Below are 14,321 nucleotides of genomic sequence, written 5' to 3'. Positions count from 1 at the left end.
CGGCCGGATTTGGGAATGAGCGAGCGGAGCTCCAGGGGTCTCGGGCCGGACTCCCACGGCGCGCAGCTCTCGGACACGCCGCACGGACTGGGAGGAACTCCGGGGACTTTTCCCAGGCTTTCTGGAGGCTTTCTTCGCTGGGCCTCGGGGCCGAGACCTTGGCCGCGCCCCCGCCCCCGCCCCGCCCGAGGCGACCGAGGAGCCTCCTGGGAGATGTAGTTCTCGCCCTTCCACTTCCCCTTCCGCGAGGCCGCTGCAGGCTGAGCCGGGACCGCGACTCCCAGAGGCCTCCGGGCCCGGAGGCCACGCCCCTTCCGGCGAGCGTCCCGAGCCAGGTACCGGCCAGGATCCTCGCACCGTCGGGTAAGTGGCCGTGTGTCCGGTCGCGTCCGGAGTGCCGTCCCTTCGGCAGCCCTGGCACCAAGAGAGGATGCGAGGCAGGCGCCGGCGCCCCGCAGCTCGAGCCGCGCGTCCGCGTGTGGACGCGAAGGCCAAGGGCGTCTCGGCCGGCCGGGCAGTCGCTGCGCGGGCCGCCGCCCGGGGTCGCCGACCGCCGCGGGTCCCGGGAGGCCGGGGGTATTGAAAGAGCAGCCAAAGCCACCAGCGTGGACTGCTGCCGTGGACCCTTGCATTCTCTAAAGACGGCCGAGAGCCCACAGCGAGCCACTGGCCACCGCACACTGCCCAGAGGTAGACAGTCGCATCGCTTTTGAGAGCAACCGGGGAAGCCCAGAGCTTATCAGATTATTAATGTCTGTCCTTGGGTTTAGATGGGTCTAGAAGCGATAAGGTTTTAAACTGGTGACCGGGAGGCCTCCTGGATTGTCGTGGGAACACCCAGGCATCTTACCCGGCTAGACCTGCGCTGCTGTGTCGTTGTCGTTGCCTCGCTGTCCGTCTGCCATCAGCAGATGACACTAGGGGTACCGTCTTCTTGCCCCTCCAGATCCTGCCCCGCCTTGACCTCGGAAATCTGCTACGTGCCCTTAGACATCCAAGTCAATAAGCATTCCGTGGACCTTGTCACCCCTCACCGTCGAGCTGGCTCCCAAACCTTAAGCTCCTACCTTCTGTCTTACCCACTCTCTCCAGCCGAACTTGTTAGACCTCGCTGGGACCTAATCACTGTCCTAGTTTCCTTCACACTCCGGTTTCTTGAAAATAACTTCTGTTCTCATTGTCTTCACTTCCTCACCTGCTTGCTTATCACAGAATTTCACCCCGGTCTACATTTCCCATCACTGTACTGGAAACTTCTAGAAGTCTCTAAGGAAGTCCTTACTGCCAAGTAGACCCTTTAGTTTTCTTCTGCCTAAATATTGCAGCATTTGACACTGACAGTAACCTCATGCTTTTTAAAACCCCCGGCCGGGTCTCGTGTCTTGCTTCCTCTTCACCCTTCCTTCTCAGATCCGAGACGGCTGTCAGCCCACCCTTTAAGTGTTGCCGTGTCCTGTGTCCCTTTCTGTAGCCCGCTTATCTCTAGACTACAATCCGTATGATCCCTATGGCGTTCCCTCCTGTGTGGCTGAGTCCACACTTGACTTTCGGCCCAGCTGGGCTCTCTAGAGCTCTCGTGGGGTTTATCCAGATGCCCCTGGCTGTTGCCTTTCGACACCCCACAGGTTCTAAAGACACAGCAAGTGCAACCTGAGCTCTGCTCTCCTGCAAAACCTGTGCCTCCTGTCGTGTTCTGGATCCCTGGCCATCCTCAACCACCCAGGGCAGACCCCTGACAGGGAGACACCTCCTCGTCCTTCAGCCCCCCCACCCCACGCGAGTGGCGTCCAGGAGCCACCAATTCTCCCTTGTTAATAGCGCTAATGAATGAATGAGTGAATGAGTTTGCATCTTCCTTGTCCCCATTGTCCCTGCTGCCACATTCTTATTTCAGGTTCTTACCTCCCACCTGGAGAATGGGAATGGTCCTTAAGAAAACCACACCCAGGGGCGCCTGGGTGGCTTGGTCGGTTAAGCGTCCGACTTCGGGACTTCGGCTCGGGTCATGATCTCACGGTCCGTGGGTTTGAGCCCCGCGTCGGGCTCTGTGCTGACCGCTCAGAGCCCGCAGCCTGTTTCAGATTCTGTGTCTCCCTCTGTCTCTGCCCCTCCGCTGTTCATGCTCTGTTTCTCTCTGTCTCAAAAATAAATAAAAAATTTAAAAAATTTTGAAAAAAAAAGAAAAAAAAAAGAAAAGAAAACCACACCCAGTCTTACCTCCTGAACTTCGGTCCTTCAAAAGCCTGACCCTGCAGATTAGCAAAGTGTGGGAGGCCCATGACTCCCAGGGGTCCGCTCGGAGCCCCACCGCCAGGCCCCTCTCCTCTGCTCCCACCCCCTTGCCTGGGGTGGGACCGGCTGCCGCCCACCGCCCCGCAATCCTCTCCCGTTGCCTTCAAGGTTGGGAAGGTTTTCCTGGTCACCCTGGTTAGAGGCGGTTTTCAAGTTTCTTTTGATGCTGTATTTCAGACAACGTTTACTTACTCTTTCACGGTATTCGTTGGATACCTGCTGTTCGTCAGGCATTATTCTCGTTGCTGGAGATAAAGCTTCTTCTCAAGCTCATACTGTTATGAGGGAAACAGCCCAAAAACACACGATATGGCAGGCAGTGTTCCCGGCCAAGAAGCACATAAAGTGGGTCGAGAGGCCGGGGAGTAATGGTGTGGAAACAACGTGCAGGTTTAGGAAGGCTGGTTAGGAACCACCTGTCTGGTAGGTTTCATCTGAGCAGAGAACGGATGAGGTGAAGGAAGGAGCAGGCAGCTCTCCTGAGAAGGAACGTTCCAGGGAGAGGAAGTAGCAAGTGCAAAGGCCGAAAGTGGGATGTGTGGGGCCAGTTCCAGGGCCGGTGCAGCTGGGTCCCTACAGTCTTGTAACAAGTGCTCCTTGGGGCTCGTGGGGGTCTCTGTCGGTTAAGCGGTTGAACGTCTGACTTGGTTTCGGCTCAGGTCATGATCTGGTGGTTCGTGAGCGCGAGCCCCGAGTCAGGCTCTGCGCTGACAGCTCAGAGCCTGCTTGGATTCCCAGTCTCTCTCTCTCTCTCTCTCTCTCTCTCTCTCTCTCTGCCTTTCTCCCTCTTCCTTTCCCTCCCCTGCTTGTTCTCCTGCTCTCTCTCTCTCTCAAAATAAATACACTTAAGAAAAAAATGTTCCTTGTTTTTTCTGTATTTCTTTCAATAATAACAGCAATACCATATGTTCATTAACACCGGGTGCCAGGAGACTCTGTGCGTGATCTTGTCCGTTCCTCAAATGTCACGGTGACCCTCTGGGGGAGGTATTTATTACTACTCTCCGTTTTACAGATGAGGAAACTGAGGCTCAGATAGGTTAAGTAACTGTTCCTAAACTAGATTTTTATTTTAAAAGCAATACACACCCCCAGGAAAAGGCAAGCTTTACAGAAGGCCTGCCGTGGACAGTCTGGGTCCTCCTTCTCTCTTCTCGCCCCATACCTTCCTCCCTCTCTCCAGGAGTCCCCACGGTTAACAATTTCTTGGGTGACCTCTTTGATCCTTCCCATGCATCTGCAAGCATATATATCTGGGAAAAATGTCTTTTTCTTTTTCTGCCAACGGGACCATTCTGTACATACGATTCTGCAACTTTTTTAACCCAACAGTAGAATCGTCTATTCAGCGCTGTGGACCATGCCCCCGCTGCGTGCCAAGCAAGCACTGTCCTCGGCACCAGGGACACAGTAGTGAAGAGGAAAAGCCCCTCCCTCACGGGGCCCCCCTGGCCCACCACGTGGCCTCGGGCAGAGCCTTCTTGCCCACATTAACCTCACCAAGGGTGTAGAGAGGGTTTCCGAGGTTTCTCCAAGACCGATACTCAGCGAACATCCTGTGTACTTTGCACATGCTTCTAGAATTAAAGTGGCCGGGCAAATGGTATGTCGTTGAAATTGTCAGATCATTGGCCTGAAAAACTGTCTGCGTTACACTTCCGCCTTCAGCAGAGGAGGGGAGTTTTCTACACTGTCTTTATTTATTTATTTTTTGTATGTTTATTCTTGAAAGAGAGAGCACGAGCAGGGGGAGGGGCAGAGAGAGAGGGAGACATAGAACCTGAAGCAGCTCCAGGCTCCGAGCCATCAGCACAGAGTCCAATGTGGGGCTGGAACCCATAAACCCAAGATCATGACCTGAGCCGAAGTCAGACGCTTAATTGAGCCACCCAGGCACCTGTCCCATCTACACTGCCTTTAGTGGCAGACATCCCTATTTCACTGATTTACTACCATGAAAAAAAGTTTGTTTAGGGGCGCACGGGTGGCTCAGTCGGTTAAGCATCCGACTTCGGCTCAGGTCATGATCTCATGGTCCGTGAGTTCGAGCCGCACCTCAGGCTCTGTGCTGACAGCTCGGAGCCTGGACCTGCTTCAGGTTCTGTGTCTCCCTCTCTCTCTGCCCCTTCCCCACTCATGCTCTGTCTCTCTCTGTCTCAAAATAAATAAAAACATTAAAAAATTGTTATAAAAAAAAAGTTTAAGGGAAGAATATTGAATTTAGTGGGTGCCATTGGCATCTGTGGAGATAATCACATGTTTTCTTATTTTCGCCCTTTTACCTGTCAATGTGGAGTATTTTGTGATTGGATTCATCAATAATGAGCCATGCTTCTGGTTTTAACCCAACTGTAGAATCGTCTTAATGGGGTCAAGGTCTTGCTGAATTTGGTTTGTATATAATTTTATGTAGGATTCTTTTAATAGACTTGATTTTTTAGAGCAGTTTGGAGTTCATAACAAAACTGAGCAGAAGATAGAGATTTCCCACGTACCCCTGTTCCCACACACACACGACTTACCCCCTGATCAGTATCCCCCACCCGAGTGGTCCGTTTGTTGCAGTCGATGAGCCCACCCATCATTATCTCTCAAAGTCCCTAGGTGACACTGGGGTTCACTCTAGGTGCTGTACATTCTCTGGGTTGGGACAAATGTCGGGCATGCATCCACCACAGAGTATGATACGGAGCAGTGTCACTGCCCTAAAAATCCTGTGCCCTGCCTGTTCATCTCTCCCTGCCCGCAGTGTCTCACAGTCACGATCTTTTTTACTATCTGCAGAGTTTTACCTTTTCCACAGTGTTTTGTAGGATTTTTTTGCATCAGAATTCCTACAAGGTATTGCTCTGTGGTTTTTTGTACGTGCGGTCTTCCTGCTTTGGGTGTCTGTGTTAAGCTGCCCCTCTGAAAAGATTGGGAGTCTTGCTGTTTGTTTGTTTGTTTGTTTTAAGATTTTATTTTTGAGTAATCTCTACACCCAACATGGGGCTCGAGCCCACAACCCTGAGATCAAGAGTTGCAGGCTCCACCGACTGAGCCAGCCAGGCGCCCTGGGAGTCTTGCTTTTATTCCTGTGTGTTCTGGAACAGCTTAAATAGCATTGGGATAACACAGTCCTTAAGTTCTGAAAGTGTATGCCTTGAAGTCACCAGGGCCTAGAGAGTTAGGTGCAGTGGCAACAGGTACACTAATTTTAAAAAGTTTGTTTTTAGATAGTTTTTTTTTAAAGTTTATTTATTTTTGAGAGAGACACAGCATGAGTGGGGGTAGGGGCAGAGAGACAGAGAATCCCAAGCAGGATCGGCCACTGCCAGCACAGAGCCCGACTCGGGGCTTGAACTCACGAAACCGTGAGATCATGACCTGAGCCGAAACCAGGAGTCAGACCCTTAACCAATGGAGCCGCCCAGGTGCCCCAGAGGTGCACTAATTTAAAAAGTTTTCTGTCCGGGCACCTGGGTGGCTCTGTTGGTTAGACATCGGACTCTTCAGCTCAGCTCAGGTCATGATCTCTCCGTTCGGCAGATCGAGCCCCGCATGGGCTCTGTGCTGGCAGCTCTGAGCCTGCTTGGGATTCTCTCTCTCTCTCCCTCTCTCTCTCTCTCTCTCTCTCCCCGTCCCATGCTTGTGCTCACGCATGCACACTCTGTCTCTCTGTCTCAAAAGAAATAGACATCAAAAATAAAAAAAGCTCAAAGCGATTGTCTGTATCGCTCCCTGTAAGCCTTTCCAAGGCATTTCCTGAGTGACGTGGGGCATCTTTTCTCAAGCTTACCAGGTATTTGTGTTTTCCTCAGAGCCAGGTTGGGTGCCCCGTCTACACCTCCAGAGGTCCCTGAAGGTACGGTGTTGGGAGTGCAGGAGCACGAAGGAAACCCGAGAAGGAAGTGGAGGGCCCTGGCAGCCCGCATGGACCCGCACAGGCCACTCAGGCAAGGCTCGAACCACAGATGGATCCAAGGCTTGACAACACCCCTCCTGCTGTCCGTGGGATGCGACGGGCAGGGCAGGAGCTTGGCCAGGGAGGGAAGCGGCCCCCAGCAGCGGGCCGCCCGGGCTTCCATATTTTCACCTGGCCACTTTTCCGTGTCACCCTGCACAGCGGCCCCGGGGAGCTGGCCACCTTCGGCCATTCTTCCTTCCATAGTCTGTGCGAGCAATAAACGGAATCTAGAAAGGGCTCGCGACTTCCTTAGTAGCACCTCTGTCAGCCTGTGCTGGACAGAATGGAAGGAAAATGAGGCAAAAGGGGGTTGGGGGGGAGGGCAGGGCCCACCCGATTTGGGGAGCGAACCACAGATCTCCCCTTGCCCGGGGCCAAATTCTCTTTTCTGCCCCTTGTCTCCTCCAAGGCTTGATCGAGCCCCTGGAGGTTTGCCCGCTTCTCCTTCAGGATGTTGTATCCAGATCTGCCCCAGTCATTCCACCCGGAGAAACTCCGGTTGGAAGGAGCTCTCAGATGGACCAGCAAATTCTAGAGGACTGGAGCTGCCCCAACACTGTATTATGGAAATTTGCAGCGGTACCGTTGACATCTTCCTCGACTCTTATCACATCTGGGCAGCCATCCGTTAATCCAGTTTTATTCTTGATGCCTTCAGAGTAAATTCCCCTCCAACATTAACTAGCATCCGTTATTCACAGTCTTTTCCTTTGGATCCAAAACTTACAATGAAGTGCCCTGCTTGTAAGGGAACATCTGCTGAGTTTTGACAAATCTGTACAGTTTTGTAACTCAGACCCTACTGAGATACCAGTAAGAAAGTTCTCTCCTGCTCCTCAGACAGTCCCCACTCCCACCCAGAGGCAACCAGTCAGTACCCTGCCTAGCAATACTGGAGCACAAAGCAAAAGGAAAAATCAAATTTGTGCTTAATTTCTTTGCAGAATAAAGTAGGTGAAAAACCGTTGAAAAATTTTAAAGTAGGCATATTAAAATTAAAAATATTTTAAAGTTTAAATATTTTATTTATATAAAACCAATTGATGATTTTACTTAACCAGGTTTAATGGAAACAAACAATAATATTTCCAAAGTTTACTACTTATTTTCAGTTGGAGAGAATTGCCGGATTAATTTCCTTTTTTTTTTTTTTTTTTTTTTTTTTTTAATGTTTCTTTATTTTGAGAGACAGAGAGTGTAAGCGGGGGAGGAGAGAGAGAGAGAGAGGGAGACACAGAATCTGAAGCAGGCTCCAGGCTCCGAGCTGTCAGCACAGAGCCTGACTCGGGGCTGGAACCCACGAACGGTGGGAACATGACCTGAGCTGAAGTCAGAAACTTAACCCACTTAGACACCCAGGCGCCCCCTTTGGATGTGTTTTTAATGTGGGTTTTCGAACAGAGGCAGAAGGCAGCACGTGGGTGGCTCAGCGGGTTAAACCTCTGACTTCAGCTCAGGTCATGATCTCGTGGTTTGTGGGTTCGAGCCCAACATCGGGCTCTGTGCTGACAGCTCAGAGTCTGGAACCTGCTTTGGATTCTGTGTCTCTCTGTCCCTCCTATGCTCATGCTCTTTCTGTGTCTCTCAATAATAAATAAAAACAAAAAAGCTTTTAAAAAATGGCTAATATGATACATTTGCTGTTAGGTATATTTTACCACAATAAAAAAATCAACTAAGGAAAGTATGAACTGAACTGAATGTAAACACCCCCAGGCCCAGGATTCCAATCCCTGGGCACGTGCCAGTGGGGATGGGTGCCAGTGTTCGCCAAAAGACACGCTTTGGGATGTTCCTACCAGTAGTATTTGTTAGAGCCTCAGACTGGATATGACTCAGCTGTTCACGGATGCCAGAACATGTTCGTAAGGAACCTGCATCCACACCAGGGATTATCACACAGTGAGAAGACAAGGTCAGGTCTGCCCGCTAACAGTTCACACCTACATGGTGCTGAGCGAAAGAAGTCCGGGTCGGAAGAGCGCGCACTGCGTGATTCCATTTATATGAGGTTCAAACCCCCACCAAATGAATCCGTGGCCCTAGTGCCAACCGTGGGGCGTCGTGACTGGAAGTGGTTTCTGGGCGCAGGAAATATTCCGTGTTGCGATCTGAGTCCTCGTCGGCGGGTGTATTTACTTTGTGAAACTTCATCAAGGAATATACTTGGATTCAGTGTGGATTTCAGTAAAAAAAAGTTTACTAAAAAAAAAAAAAAAAATCAAAGAAATGGATCATTACAAATAGCAGAAAATTAGGTACTGGGTGGAAATAAAGTAATAAAAATATTTTTTTTTTCTAAAAAGTGAATTATGGTGACATATTTATCAGCGTCTTAAGTAGATAAGGTGTAAAAGTTTCCTAGTATATTTATTTTCCTGGTTAAATGGTCTCAGAAAATGCTCGATCAAGTCTCACTTGTGAAAAGTCAAATATATCCGTAAGTGAGACGTGTATGGCTCATCTCCGTGCCTGAGATGAGGTCCAGAAAATCCTTTTGAGGAAGTGAGCTCTGAGCTGAGTTTGGGGCCTGGGAGGGGGGGCAGCCACTTGAGCAGGAAAAAGTTGTTCTAATCAAAGGGAACAAGGGCCCAGGCTTGAGGTCCACAGAGCCCGCTGCATCCTGGAGAAAGGGAGGAGCCCAGGGGTCGGGGCCACAGTCAAGGTTTGGAACTCCCAAGGTCAGAGGTACTCCTGCCAATGCCCAGTGAGACAATGGAGGGCCTCATAAGCATAGCAGGGAATTTGGATTTTATGCTATGCAAATGGGAAGCAATTGAGAGACTTAAAGCAGGGGAGGGCAGTGGGCGAAGTTATGTTTTAAAATGATCTCTCTCCCTTTCTGGAAAATCATCCGTAGGAGGACAAGAGTCTAACAGAGAGGAGGCAGCGTGATTTGTCTCAGGAAAACGCAGTCATGCCTCAGAGATCTTGGGGGTTCGCTTCCAGACCACCACAGTAAAGCAGATATTGCAGCGAAGTGTGTCCAGTGAGCTCACTGGTCTCCCCGTGCGCGTGAAAGTTGTGTTTACGAGGTACTTTAGTGTGTCAGGTGTGTTAACAGCTTCACGTCTACAGGAATGTACAGACTTGAGTTAAAACGTATTTTATTGCTAAACAATGCTAACCATCATCTGAGCTCTCAGTGAGTCAGAATCCTCTTGCTGGAGGAAGATCTTGCCTCGATGTTCACGGCTGCTTGGTGGTTGTGCCAGTTTCCTAAATTAGTCAACAACGAGGTTGGTCTGGTACATCAAGTGACTCCTCCTTTCGTGGACGATTTCTCTGGAGCACGTGATGCCGTTTGACGCCATTTTATGCACAGTAGGAATCTTTCGACACCGGAGTCCGTCCTCTCAAACACAGCCACGTTGGGGCGCCTGGGTGGCACAGTCGGTTAAGCGTCCGACTTCAGCCAGGTCACGATCTCGCGGTCCGTGGGTTCGAGCCCCGCGTCGGGCTCTGGGCTGATGGCTCAGAGCCTGGAGCCTGTTTCCGATTCTGTGTCTCCCTCTCTCTCTGCCCCTCCCCCGTTCATGCTCTGTCTCTCTCTGTCCCAAAAATAAATAAACGTTGAAAAAAAAAAAAAAAAAAACAACACAGCCACGTCTCCATCAACTAAGTGGATGCATCTTCCAGATCCTTTGTGGTCCCGTCAACAGTCTTCACGGCATCGTCACCAGCGGCAGATTCCGCCTCAAGAAACCACTTCCCCAAGAAGCAACTCCTCCTCCGTTCAAGATTTCCCCCAAGACCGCGGCCACACATTCAGTCCCATCATCAGGCTCCCCTTGCAATTCTGGTTCTCTTGCTGTTTCCACCCCATCGGCAGCGACTTCCTCTACGGAAGGCTTGGACCCTCCGTGTTGTCCGTGTGGGCTAGAATCAGCTTCTTCCAAACTCTTGTGAATGTTGGTATTTTGACCTCTTCCCGTGAATCGTGAATGCTCTCAATATAAAACACAGAGAGTGGTGAATCCTTTCCAGAAGGGTTTCGGTTTACCTTGCCCAGATCCCTCAGAGGAATCACGATGACACTTGTAGCCTCATGAAATGTAAAGACTTGAAAGTCAAAACGACCCCCTGATGCACGGGCTGCAGAATGGGTTCTGTGATAGCTGGCAGGAAAACAGCATGCGTCTCGTTGTCCTTCTCCATCGGAGCTCTTGGGTGACCCAGTACGTTGTCAGTGAGCACTAATATTTTGAAAGGAGTCTCTTTTTTTGTTCTGAGCCGTGGGTCTCCACAGTGAGATTCAAATATTTGGAAAACCACGTCGTGGACAGACGTGCGCTCATCCAGGCTGCGCCGTTCTGCCTACGGAGCACTGGTGGAGTATATTTCCCATAATTCTGAAGGGCCCCAGGATGTTCAGGATGGTGAACGGGCACCGGCGTCAACGTCAAGTCCCCGGTCGCACCGGCCCCTGGTAAGAGAGCCTGTCCCCTGGGGCTCTGGAGCCAGGCGTTGACACGTCTCCTCTCCAGCGTGAAAACCCTCGATCACGTCTCCTTCCAGCAGAAGGCGGCTCCGTCCACACCACCCGTCTGTTGTTTAGCGCAGCCGCCCCCACCGTCGTCCTGCCGGGTCTCCCGGAGAACTTGCCGCAGCTCCGGCACGAGCACTCGCAGCCTCACCTTACACTTGCACTTCTGTGTTACGGACACGCTTCTCTCCTGAACCAACCCCTGCTCGCTCCAGACTTTCCTCCGGCAGCCTCTTCACCTCCCCGCCTTCACAAGGAGCGCCAGGGCCTTGGTCTGGATTGGCCTTTGGCTTACGGGCACGTTGCGGCTGGCTGGGTCTTCTATCCCGACCACCAGAACCTTCTCCGAACCAGCAATAAGGCTGTTTCGCTTTCTTACCATCCGTGTGTTCGCTGGAGTGGCCCTTTTAATTTCCCCGAGAACTCATCTCTCGCGTTCACAGCCTGGACGACCGTTCGGGGCGAGAGGCCCCGCTTCCGGCCTGTTTCAGCTTTCCACCGGCCTTCCTCACCGAGCTTCCTCATGTCTGGCTTTTGATTGAAAGTGGGAGACGTGCGACCCTTCCTTTCACTTGGACACGTAGAGGCCATCGTAGGGCTATTAACTGGCCTAAGTGCAATATCGTTGTGTCTCGGGGAACAGGGAGGCCCGAGGAGAGGTGGAGACGAGGCAGTGGCCGGCGGGGGTAGCAGACAGAACACACACGGGACATTTATCAATTCAGTTTTCCGACTTATCTGGGCGCGGTTCGCGGTGTCCCCAGACAATGACAGTAGTCACATCCGAGGTCACGGGTGACAGATCACCACGACAAATATTATAATGAACAAGTTTGAGATATTGCGAGAATTACCCAAATGCGACAGAGACACAAAGTGAGCAGACGCTGTCGGAAAGTGGTGCCAATAGGCTTCCTCGGCACAGGGTTGCCCAAAACCTTCCACTTGTAAAAACTGCAGTATCTGTGAAACACAATAAAGCGAAGCGCAATGAAATTAGGCATGCCTGTAATGGGCTTGGTCTGGGATCACAGTCACAGAAATGGGATGTGGAAGAATCACGGAAGCGGAACGGGTCAGATCCACCTACTGAACTGGTCATAGGGCGTAAGGAAAAGGTAGGCACTGAGACCGGTGCCTAGGTTGGGCAGGAGCCACTGGGCGGATGATTTGAGAAAGACTGGCGTGAACAGGTTTTGGGGAGAAGGCAGGGGTTGTGTTTGGCATATATTGTAAATGGCATCATTTGAGATGCCCATTAGACATCCAGGTGGGGCTGCTGAGTGGACAGGTGGGGATACAGGTATGTCGAGTTCCAAGAGGAAGCCAAGGCCAGAGATATGCACAGGTGTGCCATCAAAATATAGACGTATTTAAAGCCAAAGAACTAATAAAGATGGTTTTGGAAGTGAATAAATTGCAGACCAAAGAAGGTCCCGCACCATGCCCTCGGGCAGGTCAACGTTCAGATGAAGAAAAGCCAACAAAGTGAATCTGAAAAGGGGCGTTCCGAGTGGGCCACATTTCCCTTCTAGTATGAAGTGGGTGGGGTTACAAGGCTTCTGGGCTTCTTTCTGCCCTGAAAGAAGGGTCTGTCCTCCCGTGACATGGCTCCAGTCTGCAGACAGAGGGCGCAAGCAGGAGAGCATGTGCTCTTCCATTGCCTTCTAAGGACACTGACATTTTTCTAATTGTGAAAAGGTCTGCGGCTCCCCCACTGAGTTAAAGTCATCCTTTTGGCGTTTAGGACCCCTTGTGAAATGACCCCAAGTTAACTTGAGACCTCGAGTCCTACCCACCCACCCACCCAACTCCTCTCCATTCCTTACAGAGCCGTGAACACGGGGCTTATTCATGCCATTGTGCCCTGCCCTCTACCCCAAAATGAATCTAAAACTCACACCTGACTTTTTTTCTTTTCTTTTAGAGAGAGAGAGAGTGTGTGTGGGTGGGTGGGGGAGAGAAGAGAGGGAGAGGGAATCTTAAGCGGACTCCATGCTCAGTGCACAGCCCGATGCGAGGCTTGATCCCAAGACCCTGGGATCGTGACCTGAGCTGAGATCAAGAGTCGGACGCTCAACCGGCTGAGCCACCCAGGTGCCCCACACCTGACTTCAAAGGCCCCAGGTAGAAGGTGTCCAGTTCAGGCCCCCTGACAGCCAGCCCTTTCACCATTTCTGTGCATTCCACACAGGCACTCAGGCACCCACACACCCACCCACACACACACACACACACACACACACACGTCCCTTGTATCTTGAGCATGTTCCTCTCCCGCTAGCAGATGCAGGAACTATTTCTGGCCCGGTGTGAACTTCGAGAATTACTAACCCTGTTCCTTCCTGACCTTGCCCCAGCCTTAGGTGCTTATCTTACTCATGTGCTCGTGCTCATCGGTTCTCACCTGAAGATTCAAGGGGAGCCCTCTGCAGACCTACCCGACAGGCAACATTACTTTCCTCAAAAGGCTGTTAAGAGATTAGATCAAATGATCATATGCAAAGCGCCTAACTAGTGACAGGCCCCCAACAGGCACGCGGTGTTCTAAGTTCTCTTCCCCTTCTTCACAATAGGAATAGTAAAGTCGATCACTTTTTCACAGTGTGAGAGACTTTTTCTGACATCGATTCAAACTTCCCCAAACCAGGGTTGCTATAAAATCCTTCCCACCGCCCTGGAAGACAACGGTTCTCTGTGGTTTCCAAGCCGTCTTTCATTTTCCAAGCCGTCTGTCACTGTGCACAAGACAGGTGTGGTTATCAGGCTGTTCAGTTCTCACTGCTGCCCTTGTAAGGGCCCCCACATTTCGCAGCTTAAAACAATCACTCCGTTTTGTTCATATTTTGTGGGTCAGGAATCCCACAAGGGCGGGGGCTTGACACTCGAGATCCTTGCACCTGGCACTTCCAGTGTTTTCCCTGGGAATCTCCTTAGCCAGATTCATCAGTTCATTGGGTACATTTTCTATTTCCCACAATATCATGGGTAACGGCTGTGCTGGATGTACGTAACAATGGTATTCCTTCCTCCACCTTCCTCACTTTTTGTTAAGCCCTCATTTACAGCCTCCAGGCCCATCGGGGTGGGGGGCCTCCCACAGTCTTCTCCAGGCCCCTCTGGTTACCTGCTGACCTGGTCCCAAAGATAGTCCCTTATGTTTTGGGTTTTTGCACCTGACCTTAGCCAAAAGGCCGAGAAGTGACGTTTTGGCCTTTTGATGTGTCAGCACTCCCCGTCAAATTCCCCTTCCTGGTATTATTGTTGTGTAATCGATTACCCCTAAATTTAGCAGCTTAAAAACACTGCTTACTTTGCTTGCGATTCTGTGGGTTGGGAATTCTCAAAGGGCTCAGCTGGGCAGTCCTAGCTTGGGGTCTCTCACGAGGTCATAGTCAGATATTGGCCGGGGCTGGGGTCATCTGAGGCTTCCTCAGGGATGGATGTCCTCAATGACTCACCCTACAAGGCTGGCAGCCAAGGCTGGCTATTTGGCTGGGAGCTCGGCTGGCATCACTGAATACAGCGCCCATCTGGGGCTTCTCCAGCACGGTAGCCCCGGAGCAGCTGAACTCCTTAGTCGCTGACCGACTCCCC

General features: G+C 51.3%; 2 long non-coding RNA genes across 2 annotated transcripts; one reads left to right on the top strand and one right to left on the bottom strand.

Annotated features, from left to right (window-relative positions):
• The first annotated feature begins 205 nt into the window (after positions 1-205).
• On the top strand, positions 206-7,409 carry LOC123599709. Its single transcript, XR_006713270.1, has 2 exons — positions 206-363; positions 6,093-7,409. It is a non-coding gene; the product is annotated as an uncharacterized LOC123599709 (long non-coding RNA).
• Positions 7,410-7,870: 461 nt separating this feature from the next.
• Positions 7,871-12,505, bottom strand: LOC123599708. The gene is made up of 2 exons (XR_006713269.1): positions 11,579-12,505; positions 7,871-8,440 (listed from the first exon to the last, which is right to left on the bottom strand). It is a non-coding gene; the product is annotated as an uncharacterized LOC123599708 (long non-coding RNA).
• Positions 12,506-14,321: the final 1,816 nt, after the last annotated feature.

This window comes from Leopardus geoffroyi, chromosome C1 (genome assembly GCF_018350155.1).
Source record: "Leopardus geoffroyi isolate Oge1 chromosome C1, O.geoffroyi_Oge1_pat1.0, whole genome shotgun sequence".
Lineage (NCBI taxonomy): Eukaryota > Metazoa > Chordata > Mammalia > Carnivora > Felidae > Leopardus > Leopardus geoffroyi.
Note: the sequence above shows the minus strand (reverse complement) of the source record. Positions and strands in the feature narration are given on the sequence as shown.